Below are 16,305 nucleotides of genomic sequence, written 5' to 3'. Positions count from 1 at the left end.
GTTCGCTAGGCATGCCACCTTACCAGGTTTGATCAGTGGCCTCATCATTGACCACGTCATCTTCCAATTCATCAATCTGATCCTCCTTCTGATTTTCAATTTTAGGCTGACCTGATGGCAACTGTGCATCATGACTTTCCTCCACTTCTTCTGACATGAATTGACCTTCCCCAATGTGGCTTTCTCATGGCCGTGGGTGCTCAAATGATTGGGCATTACTGCACTCCACCCCATCATGACCCTTTTTAATGGTGCACGTTGAACGGCCTGAATAATTACAAGGGAATTTAAACAGTTCCTCAGAGTTGAAAGCGCTGGCGTCAAATGTCTGCTGGGATTCTTGATGGGGCAGGAAGGAGGACCAGGTTGAGGATTCAGAGTCCCAGCCTCTTGGCTACTGAAATTGGACTTTGTGGAAGACTTTGTGGTGTTGCTTGTCAACACACAACGTCCTTGTACTTGCCTGGGTTCCTACCTCTTGAAGCTCATCAAAAGAATGAAAAGAGTGTGCAAAGCTGTCATCAAAGCAAAAGGTGGCTACTTTGAAGAACCTAGAATATAAGACATTATTTCAGTTGCTTCACACTTTTTTGTTAAGTATATAATTTCACATGTGTTAATTCATAGTTTTGATGCCTTCAGTGTGAATGTACAATTTTCATAGTCATGGAAATACAGAAAAATCTTGAAATGAGAAGGTGTGTCCAAACCTTTGGTCTGTACTGTATCTCTGCACGGATTGTGCCAGTTGCACAACTGATAAAGATAGGCTATTTATTAAACCAATAGAAAATTATTATTTTTTCATATAGCCTTGCTGACACATGGCAACAGCAAACTAAGAAAAATTATTGCCACTGGTAAATTGTGATATTTGCTTATCTCTGCACAGATCGCGCCAGTTGCACAACTGCTAGATAGATTTATTTAACCAATGGAAAACTAGTATTTTTGTAAATCACCTTGCTGAGACACAGCAGCAGTAGACTAAGGAAAATTATTGCCACTGAGAAATTGTCACGTTTGCGTATCTCTGCATGGTTTTGCACCAGTCGCACAACTGCTAGATAAAAATATGCTATTTATTTAACCAATAGAATTTTTTTATTTTTAGGTCACCTTTATGAGACACGCCAACAGCAGACTCAAGGAAATTAATGGTATATAGTGACGTTTCCAAAGCCCAGCAGGTTTTGCGCCAGTCGCACAACTGCTTGATCAATATTAGCTATTTAAGCAATAGGCAAGGAATATTATTTAGCAATCAGCTTTTAAAAATAATATTACTTAATAATAATAATATTACAGATGCTGGCACTGAGGAATATTATTTAACTGTAAAAAAAAGTTTTTCATATGCTGGTACGCAATAATACTATGTAGCTCAAAAAAATTGCTTTAATACATACAGATCAAAAGTTTCGACTACCTCTTGAAGCTCATCAAGAGAATGCCAAGAGTGTGCAAAGCAGTCATCAAAGCACAATGTGGCTACTTTAAGAACCTAGAATATAAGACAAAATTTCAGTTGTTTCACACTTTTTTGTTAAGTATATAATTCCACATGTGTTAATTCATAGTTTTGATGCCTTCAGTGTGAATGTACAATTTTCATAGTCATGAAAATACAGAAAAATCTTTAAATGAGAAGGTGTGTCCAAACTTTTGGTCTGTACTGTATATGCTGGTACTAACTAATATCATTTGGCCCTAAAAAGAGCTGTTTTGCATATTATGATAGCGTGTCTCTCCCTAATCCCACAGTCTGTTCTAAATCCTAAAGTATACAACACAATGCAAACTAGCAGAGATCTGCAGCATGTATTTGTAATGATGATGTGATAACACAAAGGTGCCTGTCTTTCACTCTTGAAAAAGTTGAAGACTTGATGCTTTTTCAAAGATGACTATATTTATTAGGAACCGGCATTAGTGAAAACAGATGAATTCCAAAGGTTCGACCAGTACAATGGTATTTTTCAAGGACATCTGTATGAGGATCTCAAAAATAGGAAGGCTCTGATTTCTGACTTTTTAAGAAGAGTGTTTGTGCATGCTTTGGGGTCTAAGGGTAATGTTTCTCCTTATGGAGAGTGACATACCAGCTGGCTTGTCAAGGTAAGGAGGCTTATTCGCCGTGCAATGGGAATTAAAATATGCAAATTGCCTCTTCTGAGAAAAAGAGGACTTAACTCTATAGCGCCACCTGTTGGAAGTAGCGATCCTACAAGTCACAATCAACCCTTTAACGAGTCGTGCAATATGACTTAGGATAAAAGCCAAATCAATATCTCAATTCGCAGACACGGTGTTTCGGGCTGTTGGCCCTCATCAGTGCGAAGCATGAGAACTGATTTGGCTAGGTGAGAGGCTCTGGGCTGGGGTCTAAGGGGTAATGTTTCTCCTTATGGAGAGTGACATACCAGCTGGCTTGTCAAGGTAAGGAGGCTTATTCGCCGTGCAATGCTCCTCTGGGAATTAAAATATGCAAATTGCCTCTTCTGAGAAAAAGAGGACTTAACTCTATAGCGCCACCTGTTGGAAGTAGCGATCCTACAAGTCACAATCAACCCTTTAACGAGTCGTGCAATATGACTTAGGATAAAAGCCAAATCAGTATCTCAATTCGCAGACACGGTGTTTCGGGCTGTTGGCCCTCATCAGTGCGAAGCATGAGAACTGATTTGGCTAGGTGAGAGGCTCTGGGCTGGGGTCTAAGGGGTAATGTTTCTCCTTATGGAGAGTGACATACCAGCTGGCTTGTCAAGGTAAGGAGGCTTATTTGCCGTGCAATGCTCCTCTGGGAATTCCAACAGGTGGCGCTATAGAGTTAAGTCCTCTTTTTCTCAGAAGAGACAATTTGCATATTTTAATTCCCAGAGGAGCATTGCCTTACGCAGGCGTGTACTATGGAGGACAGAGAATGAACTTCAATCCAATATTGCAGCCAGCATGCAGCCAGCGGGTAAGGAAAGGGTGAATCAAACACCCAAAAACCCCGCCCCTATGGCTGAAAATTATTCCCTCCAAATTCAGATGACAGAGTCCCTTTAAGTCCTCTTTTTCTCAGAAGAGGCAATTTGCATATTGTGCATGCTTTGTGATTTGTGAAAAGCTTATTTTGGAGGGACGAGGGAGACACGAGATATTACCATCTTTTATTGAGAATGCTGGGTTCTGTCTAATCTAGCATTTATAGAGGAGGTATCTGTCATTGTTATCATGTCTGCGACTATAAGGAATGACTGCTGAAAAGTGATTTGTACAGGATTTGTGAGATTGATATTAAGCTTAGAGGTCAGTTTAGTGGCTAGAGTGAAGATTTTATTGCTTATAAATGTGTGTATTGATCAATTTTAAATATGTACAACATAAAAACTGTATTTAAAGGGTAACTGTCATATTTTATTTTATGCTACTTTTTCCTCCTGAACTGTTTATTACTGCTCAATATCCTCAATTCATTAGAAAAATTAGTCTTCAGTGGCTACAGACTTTCACATTTGAGATAGGAGATGACGGTTGGTACCCATAAAGTAATGTGGGGAATAGGAACTGTTGTTTCAGGAGAACATGCAGCAGAATGTCTATGTCTCCCTCATGATCCTCCTTCCATAAAATTTTAAAAGCACCAACTGTCATTTCAGTAATAGAAAAATCTGTCTTCAATGAAAACAAATTTTGAAGATTTTGCTCATAAATGGATAGTGAATTATCGATCTATAAAGAAAAATAAATAAGTTTCTCTGATAAGATAAATTTTAAAGATGGTTTTCACGTGTACTTTTGATTTTTGCAATAAAAATTAAAATAATGGTTGCTTTTTAAACACAAGCTCTGACAATTCATTCCCTTGAAGAAATTTAGAGAAGTGTCGCAGCAGAAGGTTAGTCTTGATAAAGATAGATTTGTGTCATGATATGGAGTACAGTAAAATTACTAGATTTTTCTGCCTGCTACCTATATGATATATCTGTAAGCTTTTCTAACAGTGAATCCTGATTAAGTAGTCACAGTTAATTTTTTACACTTAGCTTTAAGCATAAAAAAAACTTAGATATTGTAGGAATATTTTCAACAGGTAGGATAAATACGAGCCATGTTAATATTACCTTGAATATTACGTGATTATTATTACGTTATCATTGCCTTGAATATTACGTGATTTTTGTCCTATTACTTTATCAAGCTCTACATAGATCTTTGCTGGGTCATAGCAAGGGATTTTCTATTGATTGTCTGAGATCGCCGAGAGCTGCTACTGTGCAGGCATCATCTTGGAGGAGGAAATTTTTTTTTACTTCTCCAACAAGATGGCGCCACCAGCGCCTGCACAATAGTGGCTATCGGATCTCTAGACACACTGATAGCTGCTACTGCGCAGGCGCCATTTTCAAATTATATTTTTTTACACTTGCTCAATAACATCAAAAATACTCATAAATTGGACACTAAACATGTGATTATGCTGCAGTGCAGGTAACATGGCTGGCACCTGCCTGCGGAAGTGTTTTTGTTTATTTTTCTTCAGTATGTACAGGTATTTATTATGCAAACTAGGGGGCAGGTCAGTAAATGATCAGTGACCTGTCAGCAGTCTGCATTATGAATACCTAATCAGAGCAGCACATAAAGACCCCCCTTTCCAGGCCCACCCCGCAGCACGAGTGTTTCATTAGCACAAAACTTGAAAATAAAGATGGATTTCATCAATCAAGGTATCATTTTAATCAGTATAGCGGCGCCGACCTGACAGTGTCTGTAGGTTACTGTGCACAATCCTGATGACATGTTCCCTTTATCAATCCTTTCAAGGCTCTGTTATCCCAGTTGCTTGTGCACCTTTTTTACAACACTTTTTCCTTCCACTTAACTTTCCATTAATATGCTTGGATACAGCACTCTGTGAACAGCCAGCTTCTTTAGCAATGACCTTTTGTGGCTTACCCTCCTTGAGGAGTGTATCAATGACTGCCTTCTGGACATCTGTCACGTCAGCAGTCTTCCCCATGATTGTGGAGCCTTACTGAAATAGACTAAGGGACCTTTTTAAATGTGTAGGAAGCCTTTATAGATGTTTTTTGTTAATTCAAATTTTCGTATAAAACGACTTTTGGGTTTTCATTGACTGTAAGCCATAATTATCAACATTAACAGAAATAAACACTAGAAATAGATCACTCTGTTTGTAATGACTCTATATAATATATGAGTTTCACTTTTTGTATTGAAGAACTGTAATAAATAACTTTTTGATGATATTCTAATTTTGTGAGAAGCACCTGTATGTTCCTTCAGCAGAGCAAATTTTAGATGTAAGGTCATTTAGAAATTATTTTTTAATGTCCAATAACATGTTGTTATATAAATATGTGGGGCCATGAATATATGATATGAATATTTCATTATGGCCCAATTTGAATTTAGAAATTTTTGCTGACCTATTGGATTCGAACATAATTAAAACATGTGAATACTGGATCTATAAATATTAAATCCCATCCAATGATTTTTTTTAAATGACTACAACTTAAACGTTTGAGGTCTAGACATTCCATCTTTGATTATAACTATGTATTAACAGCATCTTCAATTATAAAAATTTTCCATTAGGGGACACTCGGCTGCATATAAACCACTTATTGAATCGTCTGTAGCAAAGAAGTCAGCATATATGGTAGGTTGGGAAAAAAGAGCTAGGAAAGGTCTTTTTAATTAACACATTGTGCAAATGTAATACATTGTAATTTGTTTAGATTTGTGGATCAGTTGGATATTATAGATGAGCATATTACTTCTTAAAATAATTAAATGCACCGGAAAGTTTTCTTTTCTAGGTTGGAGACAGTTTGGGATATGAGATATAAGGCACCCTCTTGCATCCAAAGGGACATATTCTTTTCTTACTAAAAAGTGTTTCAGTGTATCTCCAGAATATCATGTATTAATGTGATTTCCATATCCTGAATTAGCATTGATTAACCTGGTTGCAGATATAAATCCTAGATTTTCTGTATTACATGTCTTTATTGCAGACAGATGGTGTACAGTGATAGAATGGAAATCTACACTGGGTCTAAATTGGACAGATGTCAAATCTAATGTTTTGGTATAGTTCCAGTAAGAATTGGAAATCACTACTTTGCAGAACCATAGAGAATGATGTATACAAAATTGGCAATACTGGAAAGATATGTCAGAGATTTAAGCCAATCATACTATGTTGTAAATTATAAGTTACATAGTTACATAGTTAGTAAGGCCGAAAAAAGACATTTGTCCATCCAGTTCAGCCTATATTCCATCATAATAAATCCCCAGATCTACGTCCTTCTACAGAACCTAATAATTGTATGATACAATATTGTTCTGCTCCAGGAAGACATCCAGGCCTCTCTTGAACCCCTCAACTGAGTTCGCCATCACCACCTCCTCAGGCAAGCAATTCCAGATTCTCACTGCCCTAACAGTAAAGAATCCTCTTCTATTTTGGTGGAAAAACCTTCTCTCCTCCAGACGCAAAGAATGCCCCCTTGTGCCCGTCACCTTCCTTGGTATAAACAGATCCTCAGCGAGATATTTGTATTGTCCCCTTATATACTTATACATGGTTATTAGATCGCCCCTCAGTCGTCTTTTTTCTAGACTAAATAATCCTAATTTCGCTAATCTATCTGGGTATTGTAGTTCTCCCATCCCCTTTATTAATTTTGTTGCCCTCCTTTGTACTCTCTCTAGTTCCATTATATCCTTCTTGAGCACCGGTGCCCAAAACTGGACACAGTACTCCATGTGCGGTCTAACTAGGGATTTGTACAGAGGCAGTATAATGCTCTCATCATGTGTATCCAGACCTCTTTTAATGCAAGTAGCAGGTTAAAAAGTGTATGTATGTAATACTTTTGCAATAGTGCCATGCTTATCTCTCCTTTTTATTTTTGTAGGAATTTTGTATGTTATTTAGAGAAATACATTTATTTTGTGATATCACATACAGTTGTGCTTAAAAGTTTGCACACCCTGGCAGAATTTTTGCTTTCATTGCCTTTTTTCAGAGAATATGATCCAGGTTTTTGAGAGCCCTGGGCGAAAGAGTCTCAGTGGGCCCCCATACCACGATTCATGATGCACAGATACACCAGAAAAATATAGGTAGTACAATGCCAGATTTAACTTCTTACATGAGTGATAGCTATTGTAAATTCTACAATACCATACAGCAGAGTGGCTTTATATAAGTCAACCCCTTATATGTCAATTTTTGTGACCTACTCCCTCTTCCTCAGTTACCAGTTGGCATTTTACTGTTAACTGAACTTGCTGCAAAGAAAAAACTACATTGAATATGACAATTTTTTAATGGAAAACTTTTTAACCCCTTTCTGATATTAGACGTACTATCCCGTCAAGGTGGGGTGGGCCCGTATGACCATCGACTGGATAGTACGTCATATGCGATCGGTCGCCTCACGGGGGGAGCGCGGCCGATCGTTGCCGGGTGTCAGATGACTATTGCAGCTGACATCTGGCACGGACTGTCCCCGCCACATTAACCCCCGGCACACTGCGATCAAACATGATCGCAGTGTTCCAGCGGTATAGGGAAGCATCGCGCAGGGAGGGGGCTCCTTGCGTGCTTCCCTGAGACCCCCGGAGCAACGCGATGTGATCGCGTTACTCCGAAGGTCTCTTACCTCCTCCTCCCTGCAGCAGGCACAGATCCAAAATGGCTGCTGCATCCGGGTCCTGCAGGAAGGTGGCTTCTCAGCGCCTGCTCAGAGCAGGCGCCGGGAAGCCTGGAGCTGTGCACGTCAGATCACTGATCTGACACAGTGCACAGCAAAGTGTCAGATCAGCGATCTTACACTATAACATTATGCCCCCCTGGGGCAATGTTATAGTGTAAAAAATATATATTCACATGTGTAAAAAAAAATTAAAAAAAATCCAAAAAAAAATATATACAGTATATTGTTCCTATAAATACATTTCTTTATCTAAATAAAAAAAACAATAAAAGTACACATATTTAGTATCGCCGCGTCCGTAACAACCCGACCTATAAAACTGTCCCACTAGTTAACCCCGTTAGTGAACACCGTAAAAAAAAGGCAAAGAGGCAAAAAACAATGCTTTATTATTATACTGCCAAACAAAAAGTGGAATAACACGCGATCAAAAAGACGGATATAAATAACCATGGTACCACTGAAAATGTCATCTTGTCCCGCAAAAAACGAGCCACCATACAGCATCATCAAAGAAAAAATAAAAAAGTTATAGTCTTCAGAATAAAGCGATGCAAAAATAATTATTTTTTCTATAAAATAGTTTTTATCGTATAAAAGCGCCAAAACATAAAAAAGATATAAATGAGGTATTGCTGTAATCGCACTGACCCAAAGAATAAAACTGCTTTATCCATTTTACCAAACGCGGAATGGTATAAATGCCCCCCCCAAAGAAATTCATGAATAGCTGGTTTTTGGTCATACTGCCTCACAAATATTGGAATAAAAAGTGATCAAAAGATCTCACATGCCTGAAAATGTTACCAATAAAAACGTCAACTCGTCCCACAAAAAACAAGACCTCACATGACTCTGTGGACCAAAATATGGAAAAACTATAGCTCTCAAAATGTGGTAATGCAAAAAATATTTTTTGCAATAAAAAGCGTCTTTCAGTGTGTGACGGCTGCCAATCATAAAAATACGCTAAAAAACCCACTAAAAAAGTAAATCAAACCCCGCTTCATCACCCCCTTAGTTAGGGAAAGATTAAAAAAGTAAAAAAATATATTTATTTCCATTTTCCCATTAGTGTTAGGGCTAGGGTTAGGGCTAGGGTTAGGGCTAGGGTTAGGGTTAGGGCGAGGGTTAGGGCTAGGGTTAGGGCTAGGGTTAGGGCTAGGGTTAGGGTTAGGGTTGGGGCTAGGGTTAAGGCTACAGTAAGGGTGGGGGCTAAAGTTAGGGTTAGGGTTGGGGCTAAAGTTAGGGTTAGGGTTTGGATTACATTTACGGTTGGGAATAGGGTTGGGATTAGGGTTAGGGGTGTGTCAGGGTTAGGGGTATGGGTAGGGTTACCATTGGGATGAGGGTTAGGGATGTGTTTGGATTAGGGTTTCAGTTATAATTGGGGGGTTTCCACTGTTTAGGCACATCAGGGGCTCTCCAAACGCGACATGACGTCCGATCTCAATTTCAGCCATTTCTGCGTTGAAAAAGTAAAACAGTGCTCCTTCCCTTCCGAGCTCTCCCATGCGCCCAAACAGGGGTTTACCCCAACATATGGGGTATCAGCATACTCAGGACACATTGAACAACAACTTTTTGGGTCCAATTTCTCCTGTTACCCTTGGGAAAATACAAAACTGGGGGCTAAAAATAATTTTTGTGGAAAAAAAATATTTTTTATTTTCACGGCTCTGCGTTATAAACTGTAGTGAAACACTTTGGGGTTCAAAGTTCTCACAACACATCTAGATAAGTTCCTTGGGGGGTTTGGTTTCCGATATGGGGTCACTTGTGGAGGGTTTCTACTGTTTAGGTACATTAGGGGCTCTGCAAACGCAATGTGACACCTGCAGACCAATCCATCTAAGTCTGCATTCCAAATGACGCTCCTTCCCTTCTGAGCTCTGCCATGTGCTCAAACGGTGGTTTACCCCCACATATGGGGTATCAGCGTACTCAGGACAAATTGGACAACAACTTTTGGGGTCCAATTTGAAATGTTACCCTTGGAAAAATACAAAACTGGGGGCTAAAAAATAATTTTTGTGGAAAAAAAAATAATTTTTATTTTCACGGCTTTGCGTTATAAACTGTAGTGAAACACTTGGGGGTTCAAAGCTCTCACAACACAGCTAGATGAGTTCCTTAGGGGGTCTACTTTACAAAATGGTGTCACTCGTGGAGGGTTTCAATGTTTAGGCACATCAGTGGCTCTCCAAACGTAAGATGGCATCCTATCTCAATTCCTGTCAATTTTGCATTGAAAAGTCAAACGGCGCTCCTTCCCTTCTGAGCTCTCCCATGCACCCAAACAGTGGTTTACCCCCACATATGGGGTATCGGCGTACTCAGGACAAATTGTACAACAACTTTTGGCATCCAATTTCTCCAAACAAATTGGAGATGAAGTAAATTTTTTGTGAAAAAAAGTAAAATGTTCATTTTTATTTAAACATTCCAAAAATTCCTGTGAAACACCTGAAGGGTTAATAAACTTCTTGAATGTGGTTTTCAGCACCTTGAGCAGTGCAGTTTTTAGAATGGTGTCACACTTGGTTATTTTCTATCATATAGACCCCTCAAAATGACTTCAAATGAGATGTGGTCCCTAAAAAAATGGTGTTGTAAAAATGAGAAATTGCTGGTCCACTTTTAACCCTTATAACTCCCTAACAAACAAAATTTTGGTTCCAAAATTGTGCAGATGTAAAGTAGACATGTGTGAAATGTTACTTATTAAGTATTTTGTGTGACATATCTCTGTGATTTAAGGGCATAAAAATTCAAAGTTGGAAAATTGCAAAATTTTCAAAATTTTAGCCAAATTTCCATTTTTTCACAAATAAACACAGGTAATATCAAAGAAATTTTACCACTGTCATGAAGTACAATATGTCACGAGAAAACCTTTTCAGAATCACTGGGATCTGTTGAAGCATTCCAGAGTTATAACCTCATAAAGGGACAGTGGTCAGAATTGTAAAAATTGGCCTGGTCATTAACGTGCAAACCACCCTTGGGGGTAAAGGGGTTAAAGCAAACATTAGAAAGTATTAACGTAGAACATTTGTAAAAGTACAAAATGGGTAGTGTATAGCACAGCCACGTAGTATATAGCACTGCCACATAGTACATAGCACAGCTGCGTAGTATTTAATACAGCCCATGTAGTATAACACTACCTTATAGTATATAGTAGAAACGTAGCATATAACACAGCCAAGTAGCATATAACACAGCCCACATAGTATATAGCACAGCCCACGTTGTATATAGCACAGCCACATAGTATATAACACAGCCCACATAGTATATAGCACAACCATGTAGTATATAGCACAGCCACGTAGTATAAAGCACAGCCACGTAGTATATAACACAGCCCACATAGTATATAACACAGCCATGTAGTATATGCACAGCAACGTAGTTTATAACACAGCCATGTAGTATATAACACAGCCCACGTAGTATGCTGTATAGCACAGCCACGCAGTATATAACACAACCCACCTAGCATATAACACAGCCGCATAGTATATAACACAGCCCTCGTAGTATATAACACAGCCACGTTGCATATAACATGCCCAAGTAGTATATAACACAGCCATGTAGTATATAACACAGCCATGTAGCATATAACAGAGCCCATTTAGTATATAGCATATCCACATAGTATATAACACAACTCACCTAGCATATAACACAGCCCACGTAGTATATAGCACAGTCCACGTAGTATATAGCACAGCCATGTAGTATATATCACAGCCACGTAGTATATAACACAGCCCACGTAGTATATAACACAGCCATGTTGTATATAGCACAGCCACATAGTATATAATACAGACCACCTAGCATATAACACAGCCCACATAGTATATAGCACAGCCATGAAGTATATAACACAGCCCACATAGTGTATAGCACAGCCACATAGTATTTAGCACAGCCACGTAGTATATAACACAGCCCACGTAGTATATAACACAGCCCACATAGCATAGAGCACAGTCACGTAGAATATAACACAGCCCACGTAACATATCACACAGCTCACATAGTATATAGCACAGCCACGTAGTATATAACACAGCCCACAAAGCATATAGCACAGCCACGTAACATATAACATAGCCACATAGTATATAACACAGCCCACATAGCATATAGGACAGCCATGTAGTATATAGCACAGCCACATAGTATATAACACAGCCCACGTAGCATATAGCACAGCCATGTAGTATATAACACAGGCTGCATCTGCCCCCCGAAAATGGTCCCACAGTCCAGTAATCACTATTAGTAAAAAAACACACTCCTCACCTCTCCTCGTGCCCATGGTGCTCCCTGCTCCTTTCTCAGCAGCTGCACTGCCTGGCACACAGTGAGTGCGCGATGACGTCATTGCGCACCTGCAGTGTCAGAGACAGAGTGGGGAATGATGGGAGAGGGAGTGTCAGCTGATGTTCTCTCCTCCATCATTGCTTTGAACTGTACCGGCAGATGCCGGCATAGTTCAATGTGGCAGTGGCGGGGGAATCGGCACAGGCAGCAGGTGGGCCCCCCTGCTTCACAGGGGCCCCATAGCAGCTGTGCTATGTGCCACTAGCCGAGGGCCCCTGGGGGAGCAGGCCTCTGCCTGCCCCTAACGCCAGCCCTGCCTGCAGGGGCCCCCCAGAGCCTCAGTGTACAGTACCGTGAATGAGCCCCTTATATTTCCAGGGCCCCAGCACTTGCCCGGGTGCGCCGAGTGCTGATGCTAGCCCTGGGTTGGGTGAACCCATTTATTGTCAAACTACTGTGTTTTCTCTTTTTAAATCTTAATGACAACACAAAATATCCAAATGACCTTTATCAAAAGTTCACATACCCTGGTGATTTTGGCACATGCACAGAAGTTGACACAAATGGGTTTGAATGGCTACTATATGTAATATCTTCAACTTGGACCTCAGATCCAGACAGACTCTTGAATCTTTCATTCAGCCACTGACATTTCCGGATTGTGAGTCATAGGGAAAGCAAAAGAATTGTCAACGGATCTACGGGAAAAGGTAGTTGAACTGTATAAAACAGGAAATGAATACAAAAGATATCCAAGAAATTGATAATGCCAGTCAGCAGCATTCAAACTGTGATTAACAAATGGAAAATCAGGGGCTCTGTAAAAACAAAACCACGGTCAGGTAGATCAACAGAAATGTCGTCCACAATTGTCAGTGGGAGCTCACTTGAACAGATTACAGACCTCTCCCTCTCAGCCACTGGTTGAGACTGCCAAAACCAGAAGTCTTTTTGTCCTCCCACACACAATAGGTAGTAAACACAAACAGGTAAGTTCAGGATCCATACCGGAAACCTAGTGTCTGGTACCGAACCCCAAACACAGACATTTTACTGTATGTGCAGTTTCCTGTTGGGGTTCGCCAGTCTAATAAAGCCTGTTGAAAGGCTGAGGCACAGCCAATCAATATGCTTTTTGACTGTAGGCACTTTAGGAGCCATCATAGCGCATGGCTGTTATTGGCCGCGGCGCACCATGTGACCCAGCCTTTAAAAAAGCCAGATCGTAAGTGCCACCACTATTCTGCTCTCGTTAGCTTAAGAATAGGATACAGCTGGACTGAGGGACATGTTCTGACTGCGTGCTCTTCAAAAAAACTCTGTGTGTAGTCTAAAACCCATTTCTATAGTAGTACTGTGCTAATACTGTGCTAAAAGCCACTGTGTGCACTCTTCAAACCTGTCTCCGGGAGTATTGTGCTCAAAACCACTGTGTGTACTTGTAACACCCCAGGTTCCTGGTTGTTTCAGTGACATTGCTTTCCTCATGGGGAGGGTTATGTGACGCTTGGAAGCGAGGGAGGATCTTCTCTATCAGGTACACACAAGCATACAATATGTTCACACTCCAGGCCAGAAGGGGAAGCTCTGATCCAACTTGTGGATGGCTCCCCTATATATACACTCCCTGACTTTTATCTTGCCAAAATCTGACCATTCTGTGTCCATTAACTGATCAATATTTCTGCACTGATGCCAATTTATTTTCTTAACCTAAATCACATTTTTGAGGGTTTCAGCTTTCAAAAGAATAATTTATACAACCAATGGATAAATTTAACGTCAGGTTATAAGCTTTTATTTACATAACATGGATAAGCGACATAACTTCTGTCAGGGAGTGTATTAGATGGTGGTGCTGGATGTTGCGATGTACTGAGCAAGGTTTCCACATTTCTTCCATGCTAACCCTCCCAGTGTCCCACCATTGACCTTGTGCTTCCACTGAGCCCCCACTGTCAGGTGAGGATGCCATCAGTAGAGCATCTTTCAGCATGCACTTATTTTCCCAAATTTTCTGATCACGCGCCAGTGAAAGGCAGTAAGGATTGCACATTGTGCTTTCAATGGTGATCCAGCAGAGTGACCACACAGTAATCAGCCCTTTTAACAATCCGAGCAATTTGGCCATCATTTGGCCATCATTACGTAGGCACAGCAGCATGTATTAGCTCATGTGCGACAGGCAACCCAGAGGCAATGACAAGCTGTCCTCAGTGGGAGGACTGCCTAATGTAGTTTACCCTTGGCTGTGCTGAAGTTGGTGGTGCAGGTGTTATGCTGACCAGATGAGGAGGTGTTGGAGAAAGCGGAGTAGGGGGAGGAGGCAATATGGACAGCAAAACATCCCAAAAACATACAGCAATCCTCTGTGTTGATAGAACATGCACCAAAACACTTTCTGCCATAGGACCAGCCACCAAAACATTTACCCAGTGGGCAGTTAGATATAATGTCCCTGCCCGATTACTTTCAATGCATTGGTGGTTATGTGGATCTTTACACTTGGCGTTGCGCAGTGCACACCTGATTCTGTATGCATGTTTGTGCAAGGCAATGATAGCCCACCGGAAAAGTAGTGGCACCTGAGAACCATGTACTTTGGTTCCCGTGGCCCAAATGTGTTGTTAGCCCTTTAGAAATCACTTCTGAGGCCACATGCAGAATGTAGGATCCATTGTTTTGGGATGCATAGCTGAATCCTTCAATGGGATGGTGTGGAGATGTTCGGTCACACTGCTAGTACTGTCACATCCTCTATTTGTGGGGAGCCAGATGGCACTGTTGCTCAGGAAAGAGAGGAAGAGAAAGAAACTGCAGCAGAAGAGGGAGAAGCAGGAGACTCAGATCTTAACTGTTTTTTAAGGTGTATTTCCACTGCAGCTTGCATTCAAATGCCTCGTAATGCTGGTGGTGCTCAAGTTTATGTCTCGCTTCAATCTCTGAATGCTCAGTGGGCAAACCAGCCATGTCTTGTCAAGCAGCAGCTTAAAGCTGGCTTTGCTGTACTCGCTAGGGGCCCCCTCTGTTTTTGTACCGTGCTCCCTCTCTTGCTGTGCAGCTGGGGAAACGTGATCACCACCTCATCCTCCAAACTGCCCACGTCACTCAGATGGCTTTGACTTCATGTGGGGTCTAGAACTTCATTATCCCCCATCGCATCTCTCCAGTCTGTCATTTACTATGCTGTCCTACTAATCCACTTTTGTCGTCTCTACCCCTCCACTATTCCTCTCTGCAAATCCCTTCACTGTCTCCTAATTCCACAACGCATTCACTTCAAGTTACTTACACCGACCTACAAAGCCATCCACAATCTGTGTACCCAATATATCTCTGAACTACTCTCCCAAAATCTTCCCCCTCTTCCTCCAGTTCCATGACCTGATCCATTATAGCTTGAAGCATTTTTTTCAAAGAAGTATAGAAGTGAGATAGTTATGCTGATGATGGCATCATCAGCGTTGGTCATGTTCGTGGAGTACCCAAAGCAGCGCAACATGGCACACACATCTTAGCCTTGAAGTGGTCTTTTCCTGCAGATAGACTCACCCTTGCATGCTGCAAATAAAACTCCACTATTGTGTCTGGCTGCTTCCACAGTCTTGCCAGTATATACAGGGTGGAGTTCCATTGCATATGAGGCAGGGAGCAGGAAAGCAGAAGTGTCACTGCACCACAGACAGGTGAGCAGCAGCATGCTCTGACCAGATGACGAGAACATGGATGAAAGAAAAAACAGAGCAAGGGGGCACTCCTAGGATTACACCTGATGGTCAAGAGGAACGTACAATAAATCGGAGATCCACTCACCTGTCCGGGTTGCACACCCTTGCACAACCACGGGAGAAGCCTGCAGAGAGTGGAGAGGCAGCCGTCAAGCTGTAGGGTGTGGAATCCAAGCTTACATGTGACTAGACCACATGACCAAAGGTCCTGCGGATCTTCAAATGGTAATGCCTGTGCTGCTCCAATCGCAACTCACAAAGGAGTCATTCAGCCGCCGAAATGCTTGTGTTCAGCATTTTATTAAAGGTTTGTACATTTTATAACCTTCTGTCCTTATCTATATGCCCAGTGCTCCGCCTGACCGCTAGTGTTGAGCATTCCGATACCGCAAGTATCGGGTTTCGGCCGATACTTGCGGTATCGGAATTCCGATACCGAGTTCCGATACTTTTGTGGTATCGGGAATCGGTATCGGATCCATATT

This window comes from Ranitomeya variabilis, chromosome 2 (assembly GCF_051348905.1).
Source record: "Ranitomeya variabilis isolate aRanVar5 chromosome 2, aRanVar5.hap1, whole genome shotgun sequence".
In the NCBI taxonomy this organism is placed as follows: domain Eukaryota; kingdom Metazoa; phylum Chordata; class Amphibia; order Anura; family Dendrobatidae; genus Ranitomeya; species Ranitomeya variabilis.
This window is presented reverse-complemented; position numbering follows the sequence as displayed.